At 47.1% G+C, this 6,000-nt stretch overlaps 1 pseudogene; it reads right to left on the bottom strand.

Moving 5' to 3' along the window:
• Positions 1-909: 909 nt before the first annotated feature.
• The window catches only part of LOC116054508, an 80,867-nt pseudogene continuing 75,776 nt past the window's right edge, over positions 910-6,000 (bottom strand).

Below are 6,000 nucleotides of genomic sequence, written 5' to 3'. Positions count from 1 at the left end.
TATACCTGATTAATTCTCTGACACAGCATGGCAAGGGAATAACAGAAGAGTCAGACGTCGGGCTGATCAAGAGTTAGAAGAAGAAAACTAACTAAAATTAGGCAGAAGGCCTAAATACAAATAGACTAACATACTCCAAGGGGGTCCCTGTCTATTTAGAGACAGACTGCAGAAGGAAATAAGATAGTTTAAGAAAAAGTTATTGACTACTGAAAGGTTTTTGTCTGCAGGGCTGTACCGGGTTTTTACAAGGTTTGCCGAAAAAAGAACCGAGCCTTGTGGTGACGATCACATTGTAAGAAATAAGTATACTAGCTTCTGTTATTATGAGTAATGAAAGCTCAAAGCCGTGCGAAGCATCTGGGCCCATTGTGGGTGAGATGGTTGGAAAAATATGGACCGGACTGCTTGAGATGTTTGTCATATTGGTGAAAATGGAACACTAAGTACAAACAAAGACTGAAGTTGCATTGTTGACGCTGTATAACAATCTATATAAGCATATAAAGAGAAATTCCTATTTTATCTGCTTTTATATATTTAACTGTTTTCTTTAATGTTTCTTTTCTTATACTGCACTGTAACTTTTATCCTTGTATTTTATCTGTTTTAAATTTTTTATTCTGTTTTCATGTAAAGCACTTTGAATTGCCCTGTTGATTCTTGTATTTTATCTGTTTTACATTTTTTAATCTGTTTTCATGTAAAGCACTTTGAATTGCCCTGTTGCTGAAATGTGCTATACAAATAAAGCTGCCTTGCCTTGCCTTGCCTTGCCCTTAAAAGGGCCATTGTGTTTCCAGTTTCTAACCGTGGAGGGACAGACGTTCCCCGTGCCCCATCATTGCCACCGTTGCCGCTGCTTGCTGGGTGGCTCCGGGGGCGGGTTTGACTAGGTGGAAGCCGCCTTCATGGTCCTTTGGCCCAGTGAAACCTGCCGGTCAGGGGCCGGCTGCCGCTGTGGGGGGGCAGGCGGAGGAGCGGAGGTCGAAGCCTGGGAGGGCGCAGCCGCAGCAGAGGCTGTGGGGCGTTTCCTCTTATGGCGGTTGGTGGAGCGGTGGCGCTGCTGATGGGGAGCCGCTTTCCAGGAGCCAAGCCGCCGTAGCCGCTCAGCTTCCTCAGGTCGCCTGGTGAAGGTGGGACGTGGCTGTCTGTAAGCGAGGCCCAAATAGCCCATCGGGAGCTATGGGGCCGTACAGAAGCTCACGTCTGACCTCCGTGGGTAGCTGTGACATGTGGAGCCAGATATTTCGCTGGGCCACAGTCTGCCACGCCTGGATCCTCGACAACGCCACTGTGGTCGCCGTGGTGAGGATAGCGGTCATCGCTTTGCCAATCTCCGTGGCTAGCTCCGGAGGAAGAGCCTCCGGGTTGGTGGCCATGGTGGAGACGGTGGAGGCTAGCAAGGCGATGTTGTTTTGCGCCGCCAAGCCCTGGGCCGCACATTGGTGTGACCGGACAGTAACCTGGGTAACCTGATCCTGGGGGGACGGGGGGGGTCGGCTTTCTGGTGGCCAAAAGAAGTAGCCTTCGGGAGCAGGATCGACGCCAGGCTCTGCTCCGGGGGGGGGCCGAAGGGAAGCCTGCCTCTGTGTCGCCATGAACCCGTGTGAACGGGGCATAGCGAGAGACTGGAGCCCTCAGTTTCCCGGGCTGAGAGAGAGCCTCCTCCATGAATGGCCGAATCTCCGTGAAGCGTGGCCAGAGTGGAGCCCATTTGGACGGCGGTTCCTGGGAGTAGACGTCACCGCTCAAGAGGCCGCGAGCGGGGGCTGGAAGCTCCGCTGGGAGCGCTATGCCTCTCTGGTCCGCTGCCTTTTTAATGATGTCCGGCAGGTCCAGAAAAAGAGCCTTGGTGGTGGAGGGTGGAGCCGCCTGTGGCAGAGGGGAAGACCGCTGAGGCGGTGCCCCTGGCCGTTCTGGAGACGGGGAGAGCCATAGTGGAAAGGCATCAACCCCTGTCTCGTGTTCCAGTTCTCCCAGCGGGGAGGAGGGAAAACCGGTGAGAGAATCGTCATTCGGGGGAGACGAGTCATCGGACCCGTGCCCGTCGAAGACGCCCTCTTCCAGCGGTTCCAGGGCGTCGACGGTGTCATGTCGGTCTGCCCAGCTGCCGTCCCCCTCTCCGTCGACCTCAAAAGCCAGAAAAGCGTCTGCCCACCGTTGAAGCTCTTTAGAAGGCAGGCGGGCGCAAAAGGGGCAGGACGCGTCGGAGGTGAGAGCCTTGGTCGGCGTGAGAAGCACCGAGGCGGGTGGAGATCCGGCGCAAAGATGTAGCCGGTCTCGCAGGAGGGGCAGAGGCGGACGCCGCTGGAGCCGGAGGTCTTCATAGCCTTCTTCATACTGCTTTTCTGAAGAAAAAGTGGGAGCAGAGCAACGAGTCCGCTCTGTTTATATACAGTATTTGCGGACGTAGTTGAAGCCCGAGTGGTACACTAGGGCGGGAAAGAAAATCTTCACGACTGCGCGTGCGCGAAGGGATAAACCCAATAGCGTGGCTTAGAGTGCGAAGCCTATACGAAATAGAACCAGGGGTGATGATTAGGTTGCCACTTGTCACAGTTTGGTTGCTAAGGGCAACCGGGCAACCATTAATGTTGAGCCCTGATATATATATAAAATTGTTGCTGCATACCCCTCTGACACTGGGTAGTTGTGCCCCTGTAGACAGGTATGTAATTTGTCTAAATAAATCAATTATACTGAAAAGCTTCACAAATGCATGTCATCGGTTGAGGACTTAGCTGAATCTGCTGCCACCAGTCAGGAAATCTAAGATCCACCACTTCTAAAAAGCTTGGTCAATATCTGAAAATAATGGCACCAAATGCCAATAAATTATAGTGATTAGCAGACCTGTCAACAAGGGACACTTGCTACAGGTTTTAGACATGGTTTTAGCCTAGAAAAAATCTCCAGTATATCTCCAGTTTATTGGAGTTTGGGCATCTGAATTGTTGCTCGCTCTGGCTGCTGCCTCAGACCCTATGCTTGTAATCCACTTTTCCAGACTTTTTGTTGTTTTGCGTCAGTTTCTGCCACAGATCCAGTGTGCAAGTCTAATTCTTTCTCTTTCTCTTTGTTTGTTTGTTTGTCTCCCTGGTCTGGCTCAGCAGTGTCTTCAGCACCCATGCTAACATCAGCGCTGCAGCTGCTAACGTTAATATTAGCTGAAGCAGCACACTCTTTTTGTTTGGAAAATAAATCACTTAATTTAGCATATTTTCACTCAAAGCCAACAGTGCTTTCTTTGTTTTCTCTCTCTTTTTCTCGGCTTTCCCCTTTGGTCGTTTCGTGCCGCGATTCATTTTCTTTAAGCTTGGTGGTGGTCAGTGATAATGTATTCGCCGCAAAAAACACATTTTGAAACTATCATAGGCTTCTATGTTAGATGCTTGCTCTTGCCGTTCGCAGGTACATGGTATTGTAAACATTTCCATGGCAACAGAAAGATGTAGACGTCACTGTTTTGCCTAGGATTGTGGGTAGTGTAGTTTTTCTCCATAAGATCGCAAATAAAAATAACTTTTGAAAAATAACAAAAGACAAATTATTGTTATTATTTTATAATTATTATATTATTTTTTTATCAGTAGTGCCCAATAGCGGCCTATAGAGCGTGGCCCTTCTGGCATTTGCCCAAATTCCAGATGGCCAGTCCGTCACTGGTTCTAGGGTTCTAGGGATAGCAATGTTGGTCAGTCAGTCCATCGCTTTGGTCCAGTCTGAAATATCTCAAAACTATTGGATGGATTTCCATACATTTGTGTATGGATATCCATGATGCCCAGAGGATCAATCCTAATGCTATTTTGCTATTAGCACTATATTTATGTTGAATGCAAATTAGCAAATGTTTGCATGCTCACAAGCTAAACTAATATTATGAACATGGCTAGGATGACTGTAGAGTCTTAGTCTTGTCAGAACTACATATGAAATACATACCTTTGGTCTTAGCCTATCAAACTTTGCTGTCCAGATGTATTTATTCACAGGATGGTAACATCAAGCCTGTGCTGCCATATTTTACAGTGCAAAGCCTGGCCCAAGAAAATAAATTAACGGAAGAGAAAACAAATATTTCCCAATAGAAAAACAAGTAATAACTAAATGCAAAACTGTAAAACAGCAAAAATAACCCCCCTACACAGGCTATGCACCTTTAACTATGGGCCCTGGTAGCTCTCCACGCTCGCTTCACTCAGTTTCCATGTTTGTCCATCAATCCCTCATGCAATCCAGCCTCCTCCTTTATCCGCTAGGGTCCTACCAAGAGATGCTGATTAGTATTTGATAATCAATTATCTTAGAGGAGAACAACACCTGGTCCACAAATTCATCCACACATTTAATATTAAATTACAAAACATTCAAGAAACATTTTAGGCAAGTACTTATTCAAAAACAATTTATACAAATATGTGTCTGTGTGACTAATTTAAAAATACATTTGATGTGTTTTTTGTTACACCATGACACACACTAGTATTACAACAAACATGCTTTGTCGGCTGCCTTCCAATATGAAAAAACAGCGTCAAGATGACGCTGCAACATCATGCTGTGCTGACCCTACAACACTGACCCCACTCGCTGGCCTGATTTAATCATAAACGAAAATAACTATGCAGCATTTGTGCGTGCAAGTGTGCATCTTACTTCTACAGGGCACAGCTAACCCTGTGACACATACCATTTTTCTTAATAGACATGCATCCTTTAATACTGTTAGCTAAACACCAGTATAGCTCTGATAACAGCTACTGTACCACAGCAATAGACCCCTATTTGTCACTATTTGCCACTGCTTAAGATGACAGGTCTCTCTTAGCATCAAGGTTCTTTAGCTCTTATTTTTCAAATACTGCACCATTCATCATCATCTGTAGACATAGTTCTCATTTCTTTCATTTATGTAATAATAATAATAAAACAATAATTCCTTTTTTTTGCCAAGTACATTTTTACATATACGAGGAATGTATCCTCTGAATTTAACCATGGGAGCAGTGGTCAGTCTGGCGCCCGGAGATCAGCTCCAGTTGTAATGCCAAAACCTACATCAAGGGCAATGGCAGGAGTTACCTAGCATGCATGTCTTTATGTTGGGAGGAACCAAAAGTTATGCTATTATAACCCTAGTTCTATAAGCACAGGCAGACCAAACCAAGCACACGTTCACACACTGAAATTTGCATAAACGAAGCTGGCCAGTGACAGCATAGGAGCGACAGGGCCCCTAGGTAGAGGGCTCCGCCTGTGCTTATAGAACTAGGGTTATCTTAGCATAACCTTCGTTCTATCTTACACAGGCTCCGTCCTCTACTGGACTGTATGGGTACAGTGGATGGAGCCCAATTTATAAATTAATAAAGGCTAGTGGCCGCAGCCCGCCTTCTTTTGAAAACCACGCCGCCATAGTGGAAAAGTAAGGCACCCCTGCTCACCAATGTAGTACCCGACTGAGCTGGGTAGAGCCACGGCCTAACCTTGCAGGGGTCAAAATACAAGCAAGGACACCCCGCACATCATATCCCCAGAGTCATCAAGAAGCAGGGAAGCATATAGATGTTTCACGCCTAGAGGGGGGTGAGATTTGACACAACTGGCACACACCCATCCCATACCAGTCCTGTGTTGTACCAGCGAGCACAGACTCCGAAAAGGAGCCTGACATGTACAAGAGGCAGAACCGTATGAACAGACAAGGCATAGACCACGACGCTGCCGTACATATGTCCTCGACACTCATCCCACCGATCAAGGCCGCCGACACTGCCACGCCACGTGTGGAGTGCGCCCAAACCACAGCAGGAGGGTCTCTTACAGCCTGACTGTGGGCTGTGGAGATGGGTTAGCTCCCTAAGTTCTGGGGAACAAAGGAGAGATTCGGTCTGAGAGTTGCCGCGCTGTGGCCACCGTGTTAATTTGTTGTTGTGAAGGCAGAAAGACCTAATTTGTTTTCCACACTTAATTATTTTACCAGCAGAGTATAAT

This window comes from Sander lucioperca, chromosome 3 (genome assembly GCF_008315115.2).
Source record: "Sander lucioperca isolate FBNREF2018 chromosome 3, SLUC_FBN_1.2, whole genome shotgun sequence".
NCBI classification, from domain to species: Eukaryota; Metazoa; Chordata; class Actinopteri; order Perciformes; family Percidae; genus Sander; species Sander lucioperca.
The sequence above is the reverse complement of the archived record's forward strand: the minus strand, read 5'-3'. Positions and strand labels throughout refer to the sequence as shown.